Source organism: Ornithorhynchus anatinus, chromosome 1 (genome assembly GCF_004115215.2).
Source record: "Ornithorhynchus anatinus isolate Pmale09 chromosome 1, mOrnAna1.pri.v4, whole genome shotgun sequence".
In the NCBI taxonomy this organism is placed as follows: domain Eukaryota; kingdom Metazoa; phylum Chordata; class Mammalia; order Monotremata; family Ornithorhynchidae; genus Ornithorhynchus; species Ornithorhynchus anatinus.
Genome location: NC_041728.1, coordinates 143,009,996 through 143,035,018, shown reverse-complemented (window position 1 = coordinate 143,035,018; position 25,023 = coordinate 143,009,996). Strand labels below are relative to the sequence as shown.

The following is a 25,023-nucleotide window of genomic DNA, read 5'->3' as shown; positions in this document are numbered from 1 at the left end:
CCTTGATGATGGGGATGATTATAGTGCCACCTCGAAGTTTTGTTTCAGTATTAGCCAGTGTTTCACAGGTTGAGAAATCACTCATGTAGGTATCTAAATATGAGTTTCCTCCTTGCAAGTAAGTTTCTGCACAGATGTCACAAAACTCAGATCTGCGAGTTTTACCATTTTTCATACTCTCAGACATATACAAAGTTGCAGTGTAAACCCCCTGCCTGTTATAGGTTCCATAAAGGTTTATCACCAATTAGAAGGCTTTGCATTTATTGAATGGAGGGAAGAAAAGTGCTGCTCTAACTGCTCACTGTCAGGGGACACAATCAGAGTGCAGGGGGTCACGAGAGTAAAGGCACATAGTGAAAGTATTACAATCAGTTTCATCCTCTATTCTAATTAGGGCACCAACTATTTAGCATATAATTAATTGCTTAACAATTACTAGCTCTGGAGGAAAAGTAGTCTTTGTCCTAGTCCCTACAGTAAACCAATTAACCACTTCTGTGTACAGGCTGCCTCTTAGAGCTGGAGGTTGTGATTTAGGGCTGGACCTACACTTGCAAAAGATTCAAAAAATCCAGGTTTAAAATATACAGAGGCTTCAACCATCATTCTAGTCAAACATTATTTCATTTTTCTTAAATGAATAGATGAGAGCAATGTGTTGTTTTGGTTTTGGTTTTTTGGGGGGAGTTTTTTTTTTTTTTTCAAGGAGGGGCAATCAATTATCCAGCTGGATAAACTGAACATGTGTTTTCTTAGCCAGAGTGTTTATGAGATTAAGGCTGGTTATAGAAGTTAAATTTCTGGAAAGTAGCTGCTCTCTCAAAGTAAAGCAATAAATATACAAGATCAGGGTTAATTTTTCAGGTTCTCCCCTAACGAGCCTCTAATTGCCAAGGAATTTACTTGTTTTTAAAATTAGTACTGGTAGAAGAATCAGGGTGCATTTCTCTGGATATGTGAGAGACAAAACCAATTAAATAATATTCAAAGACTATTCAGGCAGTAAAATCCCAATACTATATTATCTTGAAGTGGAAAAAATAAACATGCAGTATGTGCCAACAGAGTTTCAAGAAGAACTGGAAATGTTGTGGTTTAACATCCTCTTTATGGTCATGAGATTATCACTAAATCATCATCACCATCTTCATATTCTCTCACATGACAAACCTATCATAGTCTCTCAATTTCAATTTGTTTCCATTTTCCATTTCTTATTCCTTCCTTGAAACTGTACATAATTACAACTGTACATAATATATATAGGCATACAGTCAAGCCTGAAAGCTAGTAAGAAGCAAAAGGTAACATGAATTTGGTCATATTGCCATACTGCATAAAATCCCAGCTCCTATCCCAAAGGTTAGCCTAATGGTCTAATGATACACTTGGCACGACTTAGTGGATAGACCATGGACCTGGGAGTCAGAAGGTCCAAGTGTTCTAGTTCCAGCTCTGCCACTCGTCTGCTGTGTGACTTTGGACAAGTTATTTAACTTCTCTGTGCCTCAGTTACCTCATCTATAAAATAGGGATTAAGACTGTGAGCCCCATGAGGACATGCAGTGTGTCCAACCTGATTACTCTGAATCTGCCCCAGCACTTAGAACAGCGACTGGCATAATAGACACTTTTGTTACTAATAGTAGACTATTGTTACTAATAATAATTACTATTATTATCACTGTAAAGAAAGAACATTCTGCTGTCCCTCACTGCCTCCTTGAAACACTGGAAGCACCAGAGAATATGTCTGAATGAGTGAGGTCTTGGTCACATGAGTGAGTAAATTGATTAAAAAGGAGTGGATCTCTTTTAGAGGTTAGTAAATGCTAAATCATTTCTTTCCCTTGCTATACCTGATGAATAATAAATCACTTTCAGAATTTACGACTCTGATCATTTATTACATGAGGTTGTTTAGAACCTAATTACTTATAAAGAAGCCTACCAAGAAGAGACAATTTGCCAGCCATGATTTCATCGTATTGATTTCTGCCGGATGTGAAGCTGTTGAAGAACTGCCAGGACCTCCGGCACCGCCCAAATCACCCAGCCAGGAAATTCTGCCTAAGGGGTGTGAAAAGGCCACTCTCTCAAATGGCCAGATATCCCACAGAATATCAACACGGGACCATCCTGACAGGATGACCACCATCTTGCCATCTGAAATATGTCCAGCGGGATCCCACTTCCAGGAGGTGATGGTGCTGTGGTTACAACAATTAGTCATATTAATTGAGCACTTACTGTGTGCAGAGCACTATACTAAGTACTTGGAAGAGTACATTATAGCCATAAACTGACACATTCCCTGCCTCCAAGGAGCTCTGACTCTTGAATAGGAGACAGACATTAAAGTAAATAAATAAATTACAGTTACGTACATAAGGGCTAATAAATAAAGGGAGCAAGTCAGGGAGTGGGAAAAGGGGAAAATTGGACCTATTTAGTCAGGCATTTTGGAGGAGATGCAGGAGGTCGGGGGATCAGAAGGCTGACATCTTTCACCCTTCCCTTTTACCTCCTCCACCCCATGTTTATAGGTTCCTCACTGGCTTCTGATGTTATTTTTATCACACCTCTGAGAGGAGCCTAAATGCTAAATGCTGAACACTAAATGCTGAACATCAGTTGTGGGGTGAGTAGGTGTGAGCAGAGATGGAGCAGGGAAGACTGAGCACCATGACTTACTGCTGCTGTTTCCATTTCCACCATCCCATCCCTCTATACTCCCTGGCAGCTTCAGGAGCAGAATTTCTTAGCTCAACCACCTAAGGCAGCCACTGCTCCAGGTGACCCCACCATCATTATGGTGCACATAAGGTGGAGATATACCCCAGTTCTTACCTCTTTCTTACCTTGTAGATGATAACCCCATAGGTCCCCAACCTGCCTGCCACTTTACCCTCCCAAGTATATGGTCATCTTTTAACTTTTAACACAGCCCTGCTTCTAGTCTCTCCCTTCTCCAGTCCATATTTCACTCTGCTGCCTGGATAGTCTTTCTTAAACAGGATCCTATAAAAGTCTCTCGACTCTGCAAAAGCCTCCAGTGGTTGGCCATTCCTATGCATGAAGTGAGAACTGCTTACAATTGAAATTTAGACAGTCTATTAGCTATCTCCAACCAATTTGTCCACTCTTTTCCCCTATTATTCCCCAGCTTGCACTCCTTATTCCTCGTACACTACCTACTGTGCCTCATTCTCTCCTCTCTCAATACCAACATCTTGCAACCTCTTGCACCTCCCCTCTTGATAATATAGGGTAGTTTGGCTTAGTGGAAGAAATGGGCTAGGAATCAGAAGAACTGGGATTTAGTCTCAGCTCTGCCACTGGCCTGTTGTGTGAACTTGCGCAAGTCACTTAACTTCTTAGAGTCTCACTCTCACAATATTTAAAATGGGAATATGATAGTTTGTGAACACCTTATGAGACAGTATCCCATCTCAGAAACTTATATCTACCCCTTGTTTAGAAGACAGTGCTTAATAAATGTCATTATTGTTGCTTGGAACTCTCTTCCCCTTAATATCCAACAGACTTCAGAATATGTGTTATCCCCATCATCAAAACCCTACTGAAATCACACCTCCTCCAGGAGGCCTTCCACAACTAATCTCTCAACTCTCCACTTAATGTTCCTTCAAATATCATACCATTTTCTCACCACTTAAGCATTTAAGTACTCACCAACCCCATAATGTACACTTTTTCATTCTCTATTACTTCTTCAAGTCAGTAACTAGCTTTAGCACCTCTACCCCATAAGACTGTAAGATCTTTTGAAGGAAGGGAAACAAGTTCACTAATTTCTATTGTATTCTCCCAAGCATTTAGAACTGTATTCTGCTCATGTTGCTGGGTAGGGATTGTCTCTATCTGTTGCCAACCTTCACTTTCCAAGCTCTTAGTACAGTGCTCTGCACACAGTAAGCACTCAATAAATATGATTTAATGAATGAATGCTCACGATTATTACTAATTGATTTTCCAAATATCTTCATACCAGACATTCATTAGAAATAGCGAGCTCCCCTCCCCAGTGAGCTATTGAGTTGCATTAAAATATCAATCAATGATATTTATTGGGCACTACTGAAGCACTGTGCTAAGCACTTGGGAGACTGTAAGAGAAGTAACACAACTTAGCATTTCTGCCTTCAGAAGTTTACAATCTAATGGGCTATGCATATAAAAATATTTACAAATAGCAAGAGCAAGAGGAAGAATGAGGATGCCACAGAAAGGTCAAATATATCAGGATGAATCAGCTGAACAAACTGAATTCATTCAAGAAATAGTAGAATTACTGAAAATATGATAAAATATAGATACTATGAAGGGTTGAGATGGGGAATAAAATCCATGAGTACTAGATGGAGGTTGGATTGCCTCACTAGGGTGCTGTGAATGATTTTGGGAAAGCTTTGTGAAGGGTGTAGGATTTTAGGAGGCCTTTGAAGATGGGGAGATCTATGGTTAGACTTGCTCAGTGGAAGGTGAGTGGGTTTCATACCTAAGGAACCACATGAGCAAAGGGGCAGAGGCAGGAAAATCAAAAGTGAGACGAAGTGAAAAGGTGAACTTATCAGAGCAAAGAACAGAGTGTTGAAGAGAGAGAATCTGTAGGGTGGGGAGAGTTGGGGGAATAATCAGTGCAAAGAGGTTTTACTTGATGCAAGGAAGGATGAGCAATAAACCACTAGGGTCATAGCCTCTTGTTAGAATGATAATATGATGGAGGTCATTACAAAACTCTCTCACTTGAGCATAAATGTTTTAAAAGTTCAACCACTTAGATGGTTTTGTTTTTTTCCAGTGTACAGCTGAAATGAGAAAATAAATATGAATTGAAATGTTTACAAAACTATTTGCAGCTAAGCATCTTTTACTCATTATGCATGAGGAACACTTTTGTAATTCATAGGGAACTCTCTTTTTACATAACCTAGTGGAAAGATCTCAGGCCTGGGAGTCAGAGCATTCAGATTCTAATCCTGGCTTTGTAGTTTACCTGCTGCATGACTTTGGGCAAATCCCTTAACTTGTCTGGGCCTCAGTTTCCTCATCTGTAAAATGGGGACTCAATGCCTGTTCTACCTCCTACTAAGACTGTGAACCCCATGTGGAACAGGGACTGTGTCTGACCTGATCAACCTGTAAATACACCGACATTTAGAACAGCATCTGACACATAATAAGTGCTTAACAAATAATGATAAAAATGATACACAAAGCATACTATAGTGAGACACAGAAATCAAGTTAGAAACCTTGAAGTGGCACTGAGTGATTATACCCTTCAACCTCAGTCCAATGAGAGTTTTGTAAAGTCACTGAGAATCCACCATCCTCCATAACAAGATCATGATCCTGAATAATTCATCTTACCTCAGTTTCATTTGAAACTGATCCTTAGAGAAATAGCCTTTTCATTTTGTGATAAGTAGCTTTCATCAATCCCTGATGTTAGTCTTGATGACTGAACCATAATGTTCTTAAACTCTGTCTGTAATTGATCTTTTTTTCTCCTCCATCATGGTGACAATTTACCAAACCAGCACAAAAAAAAATGATTCAGGAAACAATCACATGAGTCTTGAACATTTTAAAGAGATTATAATTTCAGAAAGTGGAGTGGGTTGGGGAACAGTGTCAGAAATGATGTTAGTGACAGTTTGTAGGTACTTGTGCATACCATCCTCCTGAAACTGTAAGCCCCATGTAGTTCAGGAACTGTGACATCTGATTATATCTGATTCTGTCTCCCCAAGTGTTTATTCCAGAGCTTGGCAAAAGATAAGTGGTAAATAAAGACCCCAGTCATTATTACTGCTGCTTTTACAATCCATTTGCCCTGTGTGATTTCATGAGGCAAATGATACATTTGCATTGGCTAAGCAACGTTTCATCAAAATATAGCCATCCCTGAGGGCCTGTATAATAGTAATGCTAGTTGTTTAAGCGCTTACTATGTGCCAAGCACTGTTCTAAGTGCTCAGATCACCCGCTTCCCAGTTGAAGGAGTTGATTTAAAATATGCTCATGGGCCACATTCTCTAATTGGTTCTTGAAGGAAGGATCCAATTGATTGGAAGATAAGCCGATTTTCTAACACAGAGACTGAAAGTCCGAAACAACAAAATCAGTATATTTCTATGTGAACTTCACAATGCTGTGCCCTCACTGTGGGATGGGGGTTTGGAAAAGCTGAGGCAGTTCTGTCCTTGGGTGGGATTGGGTCCTCCAGAGGCATTTCTGTACATAATTTTACCCCCTGCATCCACTGCCCCTCTGGTGAATAGAGAAGAGGTGGAAGAGGAAGAGAGGCCTCTCCTGGAAAGGTAGAAGCCAAGCTCACTGGAATGCCCCACCTCTGTCTGCCCCAGCAATACTCCTTTGTCACTAGGCTGGTGACTGTCATAACCAAACCACTCAGACAATGGATGAGGTGTCGAGAAACTGCCACTGCTTGTCTTCTCATCTTGGATAACTTTGCCAGATAAAAGGACTGTAGCTAAAAACAATTATAATCCTTCATGGAAACATTTTGTGGGGTTAAATTTACCTGCCCTTCAAATGAGGAACAGCATGGCCTAGTGGACAGAACACGGGCCTAGGAGTCAGAAGGACCTGGGCTCCTCCACTTTTCTGTTGTGTGACCTTGGCAAGTCACTTCACTGTGCCTCAGTTACCTCTTCTGTAAAATGGAGATTAAGACTGTGAACCCCATATGGGACATGGCCTGTGTCCAACCTGATTAGTTTGCAACTACCCCAGCTCTTAGTACAGTGCTTGGCACATAAGTAATTAACAAATGCCATTAAAATAAATGATGATACTTGATCTCTATTGGTTGCATGAAAGGAAGGGTTTTATTTGAAGGATGACAGAACTCATCCAGTTTACCCAGTAACTTCTCCAATCTCCATACCAGTAAATAGATAAATCCCTTCTGCATTACCCTGACAAGCTCTCTTTATTCATCCCCCTCTCCCATCCCTAAAGCCCTTATGTAAATATCTGTAATTCATTCATTTTTATTAATGTCTGTCATCCCCTTTAGACTGTAAGTTTACATTAAATAGCCATTAAAATAAATGATGATACTTGATCTCTATTGGTTGCATGAAAGGAAGGGTTTTATTTGAAGGATGACAGAACTCATCCAGTTTACCCAGTAACTTCTCCAATCTCCATACCAGTAAATAGATGGCAATTTACATTTAGTTATTAGACTGAGAAACAAAAGGACGATTTCTATTTAAAATGTTTGTAGGCAAACTAGATATAGTAGCTCATCATTATCTGCTATATATAAGTGATTATCCATGTCTGCCTAGGCTAATATCCATAACTTTAAAAAAGTTTGGATAAATGAACAAAATTGGACAAGGAATCATCTGAGTATCATCAAACCCCATTTTGTTCAGTTACCTAAATCATGAATAATTTAAACCAGCCCCAATCCAAATTCAGGAATCCAGTTTTCTGCTATATTTGCTATATCAGTTGTAACCTGTGGCTCTATGCTGAATACTAACAAGGTCAAATGTGAGTGTATGAGCATCATTTTGTGTAAAAGTGAATGCTTTCAAGTACAATTGGTAAAGTAAAGTACTTTCAAATGGTAAAATCTAACAGAACTCATGAAAGGAATTGATTTAGTTATCAAAAGAATTCCCAGCATATAGACTTAACAGTTGCAAGATGCATGAAATGAAGTTATAGGGCACTTTAGTCTGCTGGGTCAGCTGTTCACTATTTCCACAGGGGCCTGTGACAGGGTTGCGATTTGCATGTGAGGCATTTGATTGGCTGATGAATGTGTACTGGCCCATGGCTCAGTGGAAAGAGCACGGGCTTAGGAGTCAGAGGTCATGGGTTCTAATTCCGGCTCCGCCACCTGTCAGCTGGTGACTTTGGGCAAGTCACTTAACTTCTTGGTGCCTCAGTTACCTCATCTGTAAAATGGGGATTGAGACTGTGAGCCTCACGCGGGACAACCTGTTTACCCTATATCTACCCCAGCGATTAGAATAATGTTTGGCACATAGTAAGCGCTTAACAAATATCAACATTATTATTATCTACCAGTCCCTAGTACAAAGAGATGAACAATGACCCAAAATGGCACCTCCTCCCCTATGACTGTCACCTGCCAATCATCGATTCAGTTTGCCTTTGGCCTAGCACCCGCCCCCTGCAGACATCCCCACCTGATGGTCCTCTCCCCAGTCTCACAGCATGGAGTAGTGAATAGAGCACAGACCTGGGAGGCAGAAGGTCATGGGTTCTAATCCCAGCTCCGCCACTTACCTGCTTGTGACCTTGGAAAAGTCACTTTACTTCTCTGTACCTCAGTTACCTCATTTGCAAAATGGGGATTGAGACTACGAGCCCCACCTGGGACAGGGACTGTGTCTGACCCGATTTGCTTGTAGCCACCCTGGTGTGCAGTACAGTGCCTGGCACATAGTAAATAACAAAAACCACAATCATCATCTCACCAGAGACTCCATCCCCCAGCCCCTGCTGGAGCTCCTCTCTATCCCCCAGAGAGGCAGCCACCCAAGGATCAGGGGATTCAGAGGGAAACACCCTGTGTGGAGAGTTTAGAGGAGCATCTAGAGGAGCTGGAACAGAATCACTTTGGGAGGAAATACCTCAGGCTGTGGTGGCCTGAACAGGGGGACTGTGATGCAGATATGGCACTAGGGTCAGGAGCGTCTTTCCACACCCAGCTGGAAGCATCCCTGACTCTCACTCTTCCTGCAGAGGCCTCTCTGTCCCTCTCTGAGACTTTGCTTCCTGAGGAGCTGGGACTGAGCCGTATCAGTTTTTCTTTCACTTCTCTCTGTTCAGGTTGTCTGTGGCAACCTAGAAAGGGGGACTGGGGCAAAGACTCTCCAGTGGTTGCAGCAGCAGTAACTCTCTGTGCCTGACCAGGAGAACCCCAAATATGGCGGACCAGACCGGACCCTCCCCCTACCCATGTACAGGGATCAGCTCTGGGAAAGAGGTGGGTAACATAGCTGGGCACACTTTCCCCTGTCCACTACTTACCCATGCAATCCACTCATTCCCAGAGAGACTCTTCCTCCTTACCCCTGTCACTGGGGTCAAATTCAGAGGAAAGTCCCACCTTCCTCTTTTCTGGCACCGTCCCCTGGTTAGAAGATGATAGTAATTTAAACCATGAGACAATCAATCAATAGCCATGGTAAAATTCTCATTTATCATATCATCTTGAAGGATTTCACCTGAATAATGTGCTCATTCATCATGGAACTTGCCATAGATGAGTTGGTGAGGACCTGTTGGAAAATGGAAAGAGAGAACTATCCCTCATATTCCCTCAAAACAGGAGGTAGGATCAAGCTTGTGAATGAGTAGAAAGGAGACCCAGAAGTATAGCTCAGCCCATTTCCTAGCCCAAGACAGACGACCTGGTGAAGTGAGAACAGCAAGGTGAACCAAGAAGTGTCATAGTGCAGACCTACCTCAGGGTCATGGTCTCCACGAAACCTATCAGTCAGTCAAGCAGCCAATCAATCATATTTACTGAGGGCTTACTGTGTATAGAGCACAGTACTAAGTGTTTGGGAGAGTACAATATAATGAACACATTCCCTGACTACAATAAGCTTACAATCTAGGGGGAATCATTTAGCTTAATGAACATCAGACAACTGTGAGACTATCTTTTCAATCAATAAATCAATCATTGGCATTTATTGAGCACTTATTGTCTGGAGATCACTGTACTAAGCCCTTGAGAGAGTAGAATATAACAGAGTTGGCGGCCATCTTCCCTGGCCAAAATGAGCTTCAAAAATTGCTTTTGCCTTTTAAAAAATAAGGAACCCTGAAAGAAATGTTCAAAATAAGGAAAGAAAAATGGGGCCAATGAACCAGTTCTACTTCTCCTTCATTTCTCTAGCACTTGACTGTCAGCTCGAAGGTGTTTTTTTAAATATATAAATTTTAATTGCCATCCCCTCTAACTGCGGAATATTCTCAGAAGTAATATACCAGCTCTGCCAGAATGCCTGTTTACACTGTGCGTTTTTGGATAAAACAAGATGACAGAATTAAGGAACAGTCTTACAACCCTGCACATCTGCCTGAATTACTGTACAGTGTTATTTTGGAAGAAACAGTTAAGCAGATGTGTATGAGCAGGATGAAACATAGGGTCAGTATTGCAAAGTGAGCTTTCCATAACACGGGGTTCTGCAAGAACACAATCCTTGCACCTCAGGGAAACTGTGTGTACCAGCTGCGTGGTTTTGAAAGGAGCTCTGATTTTAAGCATCAAATCTTATTTCAGTAGCTGACGAAAAAATCACTTAAAACATTTATGAAGGAACGCTTGCCACCCTTGTAATTTATTTCTTCAACCTCCAAGATTTTAACCATTTTAGGGTCATATAAATCAAAGCCAAAAACTAAAGTGACCTATTTAACAACTTTCACTGGATGAGCAAGAGAGCAGAATATTAAAGCCATAACTGACGGGTTGGAAGATGAGGCTAATGATGCTGAGCGTGAACGCATAGAAGTGGGTGGGTCTTAAAAGGATATGGAAGAGTAAAATGTAGAAGTCATCCTCTGTCGTGCTGTCTTATTTGCTACCCGCAGTGTCTGGGGCTGTTTTTAGTTTTGTCTCCTCATTTCCACTTTCTTTCTAGTCTCTATTCAACAACAATTACTCCATTCCCAATTGCTGCATGCCAGGCTGTCTGTCAGCAGTTGTTACTGTGGTCCAGCTACCCCAGCATCTTAATTTATGTGTCTTCAATTTCAACTTTAAAAGTTTCTCCTGTATTCTATTTTGGCTGTCCTCACTTCAAGTCTAAACAGGGCAACTGTTCTGGTATTCTGTTGTCTTCCATTTTCCTGCAGTGCCTTCTTTATGAAGGTGTGATGGAATGATAGAAATTAAAACGAATGTAGTATTTGTTAAGTGCTTACTATGTGCCGAGCACTGTTCTAAGCTCAGGTTGTCCCATATGAGGCTCACAGTCTTAATCCCCATTTTCAGATGAGGTAACTGTAGCACCGAGAACTTGTGACTTGCCCAAAGTCACCCAGCTGACAGGTGGCGGAGCCAGGATTAGAACCCATGACCTCTGACTCCTAAGCGCATGCTCTTTCCACTGAGCCACACTGCTTCTCTGTACTAACCACTGGAGTGGATTCAAGCAAATCTGGTTGGACACAGTCCCTGTCCCTCATAGTGCTCACCGTCTTAATCTCCATTTTACAGATGAGGTAATTGAGGTACAGAGAAATGAAGTGACTTGCCCAACGTCACAAAGCAGGCAAATGGCAGAGCCAGGATTAGAAATCAAGTCCTTCTGACTCCCAGGCCCATGGTGTATGCACTAGGCCATGCTGCTTCTCCAAGTACAAGAATCGTGTTGAACATAGTCCCTTTCCTATACGGAACTCACAGTCTAACAGGGAGGGAGGACAGGTATCTTCCCTATTTTTTGCAGATGAGAAAACTGAGGCATAGATATAGTGACTTGTCTGAGGCAAATGGCAGAGCTGGGGTTAGAACTCAGGTCTCCTGTCTCTCAGTTCTCTTTCCACTAGGCCATGCTGCTTCTCTTGTGACCAGACACACTTGGATTTTAATTATAAAAATAATAATGTTGGTATTTGTTAAGCGCTTACTAATGATAATAATGTTGGTATTTGTTAAGCGCTTACTATGTGCCGAGCACTGTTCTAAGCGCTGGGGTAGACACAGGGGAATCAGGTTGTCGCACGTGGGGCTCACAGTCTTAATCCCCATTTTACAGATGAGGGAACTGAGGCACCGAGAAGTTAAGTGACTTGCCCAAAGTCACACAGCTGGCAAGTGGCAGAGCCGGGGTTTGAACCCATGACCTCTGACATGACCTTGGACTCCAAAGCCCGTGCTCTTTGCAGTGAGCCACGCTGCTTCTCTATGCTGCTTACTATGTGCTGAGCACTGTTCAAAATGCTGGGGTAGATACAGGGTAATCAGGTTGTCCCTCGTGAGGTTCACAGTCTCAATCCCCATTTTACACATAAGGTAACTGAGGCACCAACAAGTTTAGTGACTTGCCCAAAGTCACACAGCTGACAGGTGGCAGGGCTGGGATTAGAATCCTTGACCTCTGACTCCTAAGCCCATGTTCTTTCCACTGAGCCATGCTGCTTCTCTATGGAATGAGCATAAACATCAGCATTCAGTATTACTGTTCACAGGATTATAAACTCCTCGAGGCCAGGGATCTTGTATCCTAATTCTGTTGTGTTTTCCCAAGCATTTAATACTATGCTGTACATACAGTAGATGTTCAATAAATCCTGCTGACTGGTGTTTATAGCCTATTGGGTTGGGAGGGTTTCCTGAGGAGGCATATTCTTGCACCGCACCCTATCTCTTACTCGGGCCTCAAGCATGCTGGGGGACTAGTGTGAACTGATGGAAAGAGCATGGGCCTGGGGTCAGAGACCATGGGTTCTAATCCCAAATCAGCCAGTTGCCTGCTGTATGACTTTGGGCAAGTTACTCAACTTCTCTGGGTCTCATTTTCCTCATCTGTAAAATGGAGATTCCCCTCTCAGGGTCACACCTGGAGAGTTCCCAGTACTCTACCAGTCTCGACTACAGGAGGGAGAGTCAGGCAGAGGCATATCCATTCCACTCCTAGCTTGGGCAATGGCTAGCAAGTGGAAGACGATCTGCTACAAGTCAGAATTCACTTGTGCTGGGCAGCAGGGGAATGGGAGACAATCAAGGGCGAAGACTCAAATTTACTGCTTGGAAGGAGGCAATGGTTAACCAATTCTGTATTTTTACCAGGAAAACTCTATGGATATGCTATCAGAATGATTGCAGATGGAGGTGGACGTTCTGGGAGAGATGTGTCCATGCCGTCGCTATGGGTTGAAGACGACTCAATGACATTAGACAAGGCAAAATGGGGATTCAATTCCAGTTCTCCCTCCTACTGGGCCTGACATAATTACCTTGTATCTACCCCAGCACTTAGTACAGTTCTTGGCACAAAGTAAGAGCTTAACAAATGTGATTATTATTATTATTATTACTACTATCATTATTATCTAGAACAAGATCTTGAATCCTGGGGGAAAAGGCTTCTTGAGATAGAATTCCTTTGTTCGAACATGCTAGGTTGTCAGCAACCAGATATGCTGTAGGAATGATGAAGGGAAGTAGCATGGCCTACTAGAAAAAGCAGGGGCCTTGGAGACAGGGCACTTGGGTTCTAATCTAATCCCAGCTCTGCCACCTGTCTGCTTTATGACTTTGGGCAAATCACTTCCCTTATCTGAGCCTCACTTTCATTCATTCATTCAGTCATATTTATTAAGCACTTAACTGTGGGCAGAACACTGTAATAAGAGGTTGGGAAAAAACAATACAACAATAAACAGTGACAATCCTTTTGGCATTCAATAATTCCTCCTCTTCCTTTGACTGTGAGTCCCATGTGGGATAGGGACTGTGCCTCACCTGATTATCTTGAATCTACCCTAGTGCCTTGTATAGTACTTTTTTTCTGGTATTTACTATTACTATGTGCCAACCACTGCAATAAATCCTGGAGTAGATATAAAATAATCAGGATGGACACAATCCATATCCCACAAGGAGCTCACAGTCTTAATCCCCATTTTAAAGATGAGGTGAGGCATAGGAAAGTTAAGTGACTTGCCAGAGGTCACATAGCAGACAAATGGCAGAGGACTCGGCACATAGAAAGTGGTTAAAAAAGTACCATTATTATTAAGTTTAAATACTGTTCTCCTTCCACTTTAGGTAGTGAGGCCAGTGTGGAAGAGTGACTGTAACCCATCTGATCATCAAGTACTTCTCCCAGCACTTAGTTGAGTACTTGGCACATAGTAAGTGCTTAAAAAACATTATGATTATCATTATAAATATTTGAGATCATAAGATCCCCGAGGACAGATATCATGTTTTTATTACCCTATTTATTTTGTTAATGAGATGTACATCACCTTGATTCTATTTATTGCTATTGTTTTAATGAGATGTACATCCCCTTGATTCTATTTATTGCCATTGTTTTTGTCTGTCTCCCCCGATTAGATTGTAAGCCCGTCAGTGGGTAGGGACTGTCTCTGTTACCGATTTTTACATTCCAAGCGCTTAGTACAGTGCTCTGCACATGGTAAGCGCTCAATAAATACTATTGAATGAATGAATAAATGAATGTCTACTAACTCTATACTACATTTTCCCAAGATCTTAATTCAGTGCTCTGTAAACAGAAAGCGCTCAATAAATATTCATTCAATAGCCACTGACTGATTGATAAGTCAGATTGCCATGTGAACATAAGTGAAAATATCTCAGTGGAAAGAGCACGAGCTTGGGAGCCAGAGGTTGTGGGTTCTAATCCCACTTCTGCCACTTATCAGCTGTGTGACCTTGGGCAAGTCACTTCACTTCTAAATTACCTCATCTGTAAAATGAGGATTAAGACTGTGGGTCCCGCATAGGATAGCCTGATTACCTTATATCTACCCCAGTGCTTAAAACAGTGCTTGGCACATAGTAAGCGCTTAACAAATGCCATCATTATTATTATTATTCTCTGTGCCTCTGTTACCTCATCTGTAAAATGAGGATTAAGACTGTGAGCCCCACATGGGACAACCTGATTACCTTGTATCTACCCAAGTGCTTACAACAGTGTTTGGCACATAGTAAGCGCTTAACAAATATCATAATAATTATTATTATCACCCATTGTTCAGACTTACTACAAGAGTAGCTTGGGTATTTACCCTAGGATTCTTTTTCCAACATTCCATGGAACCTCAAGAAATCTGTTTCCAAAATGTCATCTCTAGATCTTAACATCAGCCCCTTGCTTTATTGCCTTCCGTATTTCAATTGTTCTTACTAATGAGAAACACACTAGCAGTTTTCATTTGAAATATAATGACGTAAGCTATATTTCTTTGGCTTTAGGTTGCTGAAATCTGATATGGCCAACAGCCAAGACTAAGTACAAGAGATTTTTGGCACTGAATTCTCTACCTCCCATTGCAGTCACAGCTCTCCAGATTTCAGAAGTGACTGACTTCCTTTAGCTTCTCTCTGCTTAGCCTTTTGTGTCTTGAAATCCCCTTAGGTGACTGGCTTCCGATTCCATTTGATGATGGCTTGCTTTAAAAGTTTGACTTTTCACTTCCTAACCCAGCACGTGAAAAGATTCTATTTCCATAAATAAAACCTGTCACTGTTTTAACATCTAAGGTAGATTGTAGAACCCCCATTAGATTGTAAACACCTTGAAGACAACTGTAATAATTTAGTACAGTAATCTTCACAGAGTATATGCTCAAACAATAATATTAACAGTCTAATCATCAGAAATGTTTTAGAAAAAAACAGAGAACAGTACTTGGACTGTGACCCCCATGTGGAAGAGGGACTGTGTCCAACCTAATTAACTCTTATCTACACCAGGGCTTAGAACAATGTTGGACACATAGTAAGGGCTTTACAAAAACCATAAAAAAAGGGAGTCTATACATCCAGAAACCAGCAATAATAATGATGATAATAATAATAATAATATTTAAGTGCTTACTATGTGCCAAACACTGTACTAAGCCTTGGGACGAATACAAGCAAATCAGCTTGGACATAGTCTCTGTCCCACATCAGGCTCACAGTCTCAATCTCCATTTTGCAGATGAGGTACCTGAGCCTCAAAGAAGTAAAGTGACTTGCCAAAGGTCACACAGAAGACATGTGGTGGAGTGGGGATTGGAATCCATGACCTTCTGACTCCCAGGCCTGTGCTCTATCCACTATGCCATGTTGCTTCTCTTTTAGAGCTTCAGAGTGTATACCCATTTTCAATTTAAGTGATTTGACCTAGTTGATCTAGCCCAACATCCCTTTGGTGTTCCTTGGGAAAACAGTATAAAGTCTTTCAGATTAAAAAAACCATATCATATTCACCATGCCACTGCCTGCCTACCCATGTGATGTGTCCCTCTCTATCTAGAAGGTAAGCAACAGAAGCAGTTAATAAGAATAGTATTAGACAGTTAAGGTCCTTGTGGGCAGGGAATAGGTTTACCAATTCTATTGTATTGTTCTTTCCCAAGTGCTCAGTACAGTGCTCTGTACACAACAGGAGCTCAATCAATATCCCTGCTTGATTGATTGGAGAGCGAGAGGAAAGAGGAAGAATGAGCAGAGAACTGGAGTTCACAGGAGAAAGGGCCAGTGATCGCAGAGGTGAGGTAAGAGGCTTCGATAGGATGCAACAACCAGCCAGCTGATTTGCACATTATGTTTGTAGGACTGTTCTACTTTCTAGACAGGCGCTTCCTTAAGAGAAGTCAAAATATAGAGCTTCCTTCCCTTAGGCTGCTACTGATTGAAGTGTGGCCACAGGCAAGGCGTTTTGGCCCTCAGTGTGACTCATATTTTGGCAGCAATTTACAGTGGAGAACAGATAAGGACATATGCTTCTAAATAGCATTGCAATATTCAACTACAACAGTATCATTTTAAGATACTGTTAAAATGGACCTGTCCATCTCTGTGCCACCTCCATATCCATCCTGTCATTTTTTCTCATCCTTCTCTCAGGAATAGATCTCCCCCCGCTTTCAAAATCTATTCTCTCCACTGTGCCCCTGAACCCATCCCTTCTCATCTTTTAATAACATTTGCACCACTCTCTTTCCCTTCATGACCTCCATCTTGAACCACTCGCTCTCTGACGGTTCCCTCCCCTCTGACTTCAAACACTTCCACATTTTCCCAATTCTAAAAAAATCCTTCTCTGAACTCCATTGGATCATCCAGATATTAATTACCCCATCTCTCTCCTTCCATTTCTGTTCAAGATCCACTGACAGTTGTATCCACCGTCTCACTCCGAGCCCTCTCCTCGACCTCCCTTCTTGATCCTCTACAATCCTGTTCCTGCCCTCTTTACTTCACTAATACCACTCGTTCCAAAATCTCCAATGAATGACTTCAGAAGCAGCATGACCTAATGGATAGAGCATAGGCCTAGGAGTCAGAAACACCTGAGTTCTAATCCCTGCTCCACCGCTTGTCTGTTGTGTGATCTTGGGGAAGTCACTTCACTTCTCTTTGCCTCAGTTGCCTCACCTGTAAAATGGGAGTTACAATTGATACATAGGAAATTACCTATCTCCAACCTGATTAGCTTGTATCTAACCCAGCACATAGTGAGGCTTTGATAAATATCATAGAAAAACTTTTCTGGGCCTCAGTTTCCTCATCTGTAAACTGGAGATTAAGACAATGATCCCCATGTAAGGCATGGACTGTGTCCAATTTCATTAGCTTGTAACTGCCCCAGGATTTAGTACAGTGTCAGGCACATAGTAAGCACTAAATATCTTGAATGAACTAGCAGAGAAAACAACCTGAGTGGTAATACCTAGTCATCACATACCTTTGTGCCAGGCCCGGCACTAACCCCTGGAGTAGATACAAGGTAACTGGATTGGACACAGTTCATTCCCTACAAGGAACTCAAGTTTTAATCCCCATTTTACAGGTGAGGAAACCAAGGCACAGAGAAGACTGTGAGCCTCACATGGGACAGCCTGATTACCCTGTATCTAACCCAGCGCTTAGAACAGTGCTCTGCACATAATACGCACTCAATAAATACTATTGAATGAATGTTCTGAGATCTCTTCTCAATTTATACTCACTCTTTTAGGGAGCCCTCATCTTCTCTCAGGGGTACCAAAGCATTAGAGAAGCAGCATGATGTAAGTGGATAGAGCATGGGCCTGGGAATCTGAACATCATGGGTTCTAATCCCGGCTTTGCCACTTGTCTGCTGTGTGACCTTGGGCAAGTCACTTCACTTCTCTGTGCCTCAGTTATCTCATCTGTTAAATGGGTATTGAAACTGGGAGCTCCACGTGGGACAGGGACTGTGTACAACCTGATTTGCTTGTATTCACCCCAGCACTTAGTACAGTTCCTGGCACCTAGGAAGGGCTTAACAGATAACACAATTATTATTATCATTATTATTATTACCATTATGCAGAGCCCTCATTATTTTCTATCTGCAATGTGCTTTGGAGAAAATCTTGATATGAATTCAAGGAAAAAGAGTAGATCCAAAAGAAGCCTTATTTGTTTTTACTTCTTTATTCAGCCAACAGAATGTGACCAATAAATTCACGTAACTTTAGGAGTAAGGGCCAGGGATGAAAATGTCAACTAATCACATGTGAAAACAAAATCGAAGTTGCTAGGAATGGCTGTGTCTTTGCAGAGCAAGCAGGATCTGGAAAACTATTTTTCACTAGAAAAGACACTGTTTAGAGCCTTCACGGACCAATCTAATGTTTTACACCAACCTTGCGTTGAAGAGGATACAGAAGACATTAATACTTTTGGAGTTTTACACGGTCAGGTTTTTGACCCTGGTCTAGCTACCCAGTGCCAATAATGATAACAACAACTACTCTGGTATTTATTAAGCACTTACTATATGCCAAGCACTGTATTAAGGACTGGGATAGATTCAAGGTAATCAGATCAGACACTGTCAATACATTCTCTCTGACAGAAAGAATGCATTCCAGACTTTCTCACTGCTCCCATACTGTCATCCACCTCACTGTTGTCCCAGTGACCTCAACGCTGTGTCCGTCATTGAGGCAGGCTCTAGCAGAATAAGACGTTGGAAGCAGAGAAGTTACTGCACTCCTAAGCAACAGCTTTTAATCAGTCCAAGTCCTTAGCCAGCTAGGACCACATGTGAAGAAAATGCAATCTCTCAGAGTTCTGGGATTTCACAAGTTCCACCCAGTGTTTTTCATGCCCTTAGATTTTGAATTATGTCAAATGACATCACTAACAAATCCCTTTACCATTAACTGGCTGGACTGTAGGCTTATTGTGGGCAGGGAATGTGTCTGTTTACTGTTATATTGAACTCTCCCATGCATTTAACAGTGCTCTGCCCACAATAAGCCCCCAGTAAAAGCAATTGACTGACTGACTGAGTAGGGGGACCGGGGGTAGCCCTGTCAGGCCCAGATAGACATACACCCGTGGCATCCCATATGTTACACACTTCACTTAACATAATGCCATCATTCACACCATTCTTTACATCAAAACAAGGCTCACCAATCAATAAATAAATGATACTTCTTGAGCACCTACTGTGTACAAAGCACTGGACAAACATTTAGAAGAACACAATAGAGTAGGTAGACATGATACCTGCTTTCAAGGAACTTACAATTTAATACATTTAGAGTTTCTCATGGTTAATCCCTAGTAATATAACTGTGGCATTTGTTACGCAACTACACATAGTTAGTGCTGGGTAGATACAGAATAAGCAGGTGATCACAGTTGCTCTTCCACAAAGGGCTCACAGTGTAAAAGGGACAGCAACTGTGACCACTCTAAGGGGAAGAGAAAACAAGTATATAATTTCCATTTTGCATATGATGCAGCTAAGGCACGAGGAAGTGAATGGCTTCCGAAAGTTGTACAGCAGGCTAGTGGCAGAGCTGGGATTAGAACCCAGATCCTCAAATTCCTAGGCCCATGCTCTTTCCGCTAGGCCATGCTGCGCTCCCACCTGCCCCAAAGTCTTTTTTTTCCTCTTCCAGGCCCCTAGAAACATGGACCTGGCTTCTGAGCCACAGAACGCGATGATGGGGTCTGAGGCAGTTAGATGGTGAGCCATAACAATGAAAATACCAAACATTTGACACTCTATCTATATTGGACAGTGGAAAGGCCGGCTGAAAATTTGACAGTCCAACATAATTTGACTGTCCAAGTTAAATGCCACTGAGACACATGGGGAACATGTGACATTTTTCAGCCAACTGGTAGGTTTGGTGGGCTGACAAAAATTATGTCAGCTTCATGGCACAACTAAAGGTAGCAGACAGAGGAGCAATCTCTCTCGCTGTAGAGGATGAAAAGTAAGCCTACTGACACACACACCAGAGAAGCAGTATACTCTAATGGAAAGAGGATGGAACTGGGAGTCAGGATGACCTGTGTTTGAATCCTGGCTCTGCCACCTGACTGCATTTTGACCTTGGGTAATTCAATTGCCTTCTCTGTGCCTTGGTTTCCTCATCTGTAAAATGGAGATTAAAACTGTTAGTGCCTTGTGGGACATGAACTGTGTCCAATCCAATTACCTTGTATCTACTCCAGGGGTTAGTGCCGGGCCTGACACAAAGGTTTGTGATGATTTGGTATTACCACTCAGGTTGCTTTCTCTTCTAGTTCATTCAAGATGTTTTAGATCCATTTTCAGAGGCATGGAAATCCTTACAGAGGACTTGTTTTCCATCTGTGAAGAAACTAGAGTCTGCCCCTATCCCCATCATCATAACATACACAGAGGTGATCTGAATGAAAAAGAAAATCCCATTTGCTGTTCATAAAATTATCAGAAAGCAGACAGGGGACTTGTTCAGTTCTGTCTGAAATGATAGAGTTCTACACTCTTTCACAGAAAGTTCTTTGTGTTTATTCTGCAGTTTGCAGAAAGTGGCTTATTCAGGTGGTGTCCTGCATTTTACTTTTTAATGCTGTAATTTTATGACCCCCCAAAAATTTTGCTTTTATTTTACAGAACTATGTTAATAGTAGCTGGTTAACAATGTCTAAATCCCTTTGAACAAGAGAAGATAAGCAATTCTTTATGGTAAAATATACAATATTTGTCCAATTTATTCTTATGAACGAGGCTAATACTATGGCTTACGCAAGAGACAGACATGATTTCACTACCTCTTATTACCTTGCTCATTAGCTCATGCAGCAGAACAAAATGGTGTACTAAGCCTGTTTTCTAGTTAACTGAACGTATTTAAATATCTCCTTTTTATAACCAGAGGCATTATCAGAAGCAAATCCAAACATTGATAACTCATTAGAAAATGAAATGAGCCTATTTTGTTGACAAGTGAATGGAGTTGAGTCTTGGTTGTTCCACAACTGTGTTTTTAGTAGGCTGGGAACTCTTTTCAAATGTTATGCTGTCGAGTCATTCCAGACCTAAAATGACTCCATGGACAAATCTCTTCCAGAATGCCCCACCTTCATCTGCAGTCTTTCTGGTAACATATCCATAGAGTTTTCTTGGTAAAAATACGGAAGTGATTTACCATTTACCTTCTTCCATACAGTCAACTTGACTCTCCACCTTTGACTCTCTCCCATGCCGCTACTGCCCAGAACAGGTGAGTTTTGCCCTGTAGCAGATTGCCTTCCACTCACTAACCACTGCCCAAGCTAGGAATGGAATGGGTAGGCCTCTGATTGACTCTCCCTCCCATAGACGAGACTAGGAGAATACTGGAAACTCTCCAGGTGCCACCCTGAGAGGGGACACTGGCAAGTAGCATGGGTCAAAATGTGTGAGTGGACTGAAATTGTTACATATATTAGGTAAGAAATAACTATGGGATCCTAACATACAGTTTGGCTCTCTAAATCCTGCTTCTGAGAGAGATGTATTATTCCCTCCCAAGTGCTTAGTATTGTGCTCTGCATACAGATTGATTGACTGATTAATTGGGAGGATTTCGGGCCTTCAGACAACTTTATTTCTGGAAGAAGCAGAATTTGCCACAATCCATGTTTCTCATTCTTTCTTCTGTAATTTCGGTGAAGAACATGAGTATTAAGGTTATTTGCCAAAATCCAAGGTTTAACAGATACTCAGTTATCTGGGCTATTTGGCATTGTTAAAAGCAAAGAGGTAAAGGGTCATGCTGATAGTTAGATATGTATTTGTTTCCTCCATTATATAGAGTAATAAGGAATGATTCCAGAGTTCAAAGATGACAATCATAGCCATGTTCAAGAGGAACCACATACTGGAGGGCATTCTACTAATCTAAATAAATGTCTTTTAGGCCGGGCATTACTGAGTGCTATCAGTGTTACACTAACATATTGGTGACTTGGTTTTTAATGGAAATGGGGAGATGAAGCAGAAGCTTCAAGAAATATGTGGAGGGCAATGGCGAGCCCTTTATAGCTCCGCTCCATCATCCCACTGGCATATCTGCTGCTGGTATGTTCAGCTGGGTACCAGCTGGGTTGCATGCCTTTTGAGGGGACCTGATGCATTAGCCCTGGAGCCATCACCCTTATGCACTTTTGTTTGCCTCTGGGAAAATTAAAAAAATATGGAAAAGCGGGAGATTAAAGTGAATGAAAAAAAAACTATCTGATTCACAATTAAATAGAAGTGCTGCAGGCCCAATGCCAGAGTATATTCTTGGCCTGACTTTTTTTTTTTGGTACATTAAATTTAGCCAGCTGGGATCTTTTTTTTTTTAAGTGCTTAACTATTCAACCTCTGGAAATGAAGGATTTGCTTTTTAATAGGAAATTTGTGTTTCATATTCATAATGAAATTCAAGGTTTTGGCTTTTTTGGCTTAGTTATTTTCCAAAGATTCAGACTTTTTCCTTTTTTTAATTTTATACTATATGTAACAGAGTAAACTCACTGATGGATTCCAGGCATGACAAAGATACAAAGTACAATGTGTGTAGACAGAGAAACATGCAGGACAGAGCCTCTATTCTCAAGGTATAAAGACAGGGTGATATAATTCTTCCACTTCAAAATTAGGAGTCTAGATGCCAGTGCAACAGACGACCTTTGATCAAAAAATTAATTTTCCTCTTGAAAATTCATTTTAAAGAGTATCTCTTGCCCCATGCAGATTAAGACATTCTCTCTCTCGCGTTCCCACTCTCATGTACATAAAGTGAAGTTTAGTGTCTGCTTTGAATTTCTTTATGTAAACCTCATTAAATGGATGTTTCCTAAGAGCCTAAGAAATCTAGGAGTAGGTTTACAGCCCCTTGGGAACACGCAGGCATACAGATCCCTCCACCCATCAAGTTCTGTTCTGAAGGAACCAGTGAACTTAAATCTCTCAATCACCTCCCCATGATGAAAAGGGCTCCTCTTGCTTCAGTGCTGCTCATGAGAAACATTAGATATATGTAGAAAACTGAATGAGGGTTCACGTATAATTGAATGTTTTTGGTGGTGTAAACAACAATCAGCAAGAGTGCTTAATTACAATTATTTCTTTTGTACCAGGTAACAATATTTACCCATTTCCACATTGCCTAATGACCCTGTTGAACCATCCACCAGTGGCAGCTGCTCAGGATGCCAGGCCTGTTATTGTCCATGGAGAGATGCTCAGTTACCAAGAGGTTCCAGCCAGAGTCAGGAAGCCTTGGGTTCACAGACTCTTTGGTAACTCAGATAGAGGCTGCCCCTCCACCCATACTTCTCCCAGTCACTGCACTTTTTCTCCACGCAGTCTCAGGGATGGAAGATTATCATGAACTCCCAGATATTTGTCCAATCAATCAGTAGTATTTATTGTATGCTTATTAGATGCAGACCTCTGTACTAAGAACTTGGAAAGCATATAACAATAAAGTTGGTAGGCATGAACTATTTGCAAACAAGAAGCAAGGAGCAAACAGTTTAATCGGGCTTATAAATCGATCCGGAAGCTAGATGGTAATGCTATTGATGTCATTACATTAATATTGCAGGGGCGCACAATAAGAACAAAAATAATGATAATAATGATACTTATCATTATCATGGCATTTGTAACTTTGGTGCTATCTTTGACTCACCTCTTTCATTCAACCCATGTAGTCAATGTCACCAAATCTTGCTGGGTCTACCTTCACAACGTTGCTAAAACTCATTCATTCCTCCCCATCCAAACTGCTACCATGTTAAACCAAGCACTTACCCTTCATTCATTCATTCATTTGATTTATTCAAAATATATTTAATGAGCTCTTCCTATATGCAGGACACTGTACTAAACCCATGGGTGAGTACCACAAAAAACAGGCACATTCCCATCCTATCCTGCCTTGATTACTGCATCAGCCTCCTCACTGACCTTCCTGCCTTCTGTCTTTCCCCACTCCTACCCATATTTCACTCTGCTGCCCGGATCATTTTTCTGCAAAACCAATCAGTCCGTGTTTCCCACTCTCCAGGAACATCCAGTGGTTGCCAATACACCTGCACACCAAACAGAAACTCCTTACCATCGGTTTTAAGGCACTCAATCATCTTGCCCGCTCCTACCGTATTTCCCTGATATCCTACTACTACCCCCACCCACACACTGCACTCCTCTAATGTCAGCCTACCCACGGTACCCTGATGTTTTCTCTCTTGCAGCCAAGCTTTCGCCCACATCGTCCCTCTGGTCTGGAACTCCCTCCCTCTTCATATCTGACAGACTATCACTTTCGCCATGGTCAAAACTTTACTAAATGCACATCTCCTTCAAGAGACCTATCTTGACTAAGTCCTCATTTCCTCTTCTCTCACTCCCTTCTACATTGCTCTTGCACTTGGATTAGCACACTTTATCCCTCCCTCAGCTCTATAGCACTTAGGGTCATATCTTTAATTGATTAATTTAGAATAATATCTGTCTCTTCCCTAGTCTGTAAACTCATTGTGGGCAGGGAACATGACTAACGACTCTATCATATTGTACCCTCCCAAATACTTAGTACTGTGCTTGGCACACTGTACAATTGATTGATTGATTGTTAAGGACTTACTAGAGTCAAGCACTGTTCTAAGCACTGGGGTAGATATGTATTAATCAGATCGGACACAGTCCCTGTCCCACAGTTTAAGTAGAATGGAAAACTGATTTTAAATCCCCATTTTACAGTTGAGGAAACTGAGTCATAAAGAAGTTGGGTGACTTGCCAAGGTCACATAGACGAGTGGAAGGGCTGGGATTAGAACCCATGTCAGCTGACTTCCAAGGTTTTGCTTTATCCAGTAGGCCATGCTGCATCACTTTGCAATACAACATAATATCATAGGGCAATCCACTGAACCCCTAAATCTGGAGCGTTTCTCCCAGAGAGAGCCTTGAT

General features: G+C 41.6%; 2 non-coding genes across 2 annotated transcripts; one reads left to right on the top strand and one right to left on the bottom strand.

Annotated features, from left to right (window-relative positions):
- Window positions 1-12,608: 12,608 nt before the first annotated feature.
- On the top strand, window positions 12,609-12,746 carry LOC114816928. The gene has a single exon (XR_003764742.1). It is a non-coding gene; the product is annotated as a small nucleolar RNA SNORA7 (small nucleolar RNA).
- An 8,561-nt stretch (window positions 12,747-21,307) lies between these two features.
- Window positions 21,308-21,445, bottom strand: LOC114815906. Its single transcript, XR_003763703.1, has one exon. It is a non-coding gene; the product is annotated as a small nucleolar RNA SNORA7 (small nucleolar RNA).
- Window positions 21,446-25,023: the final 3,578 nt, after the last annotated feature.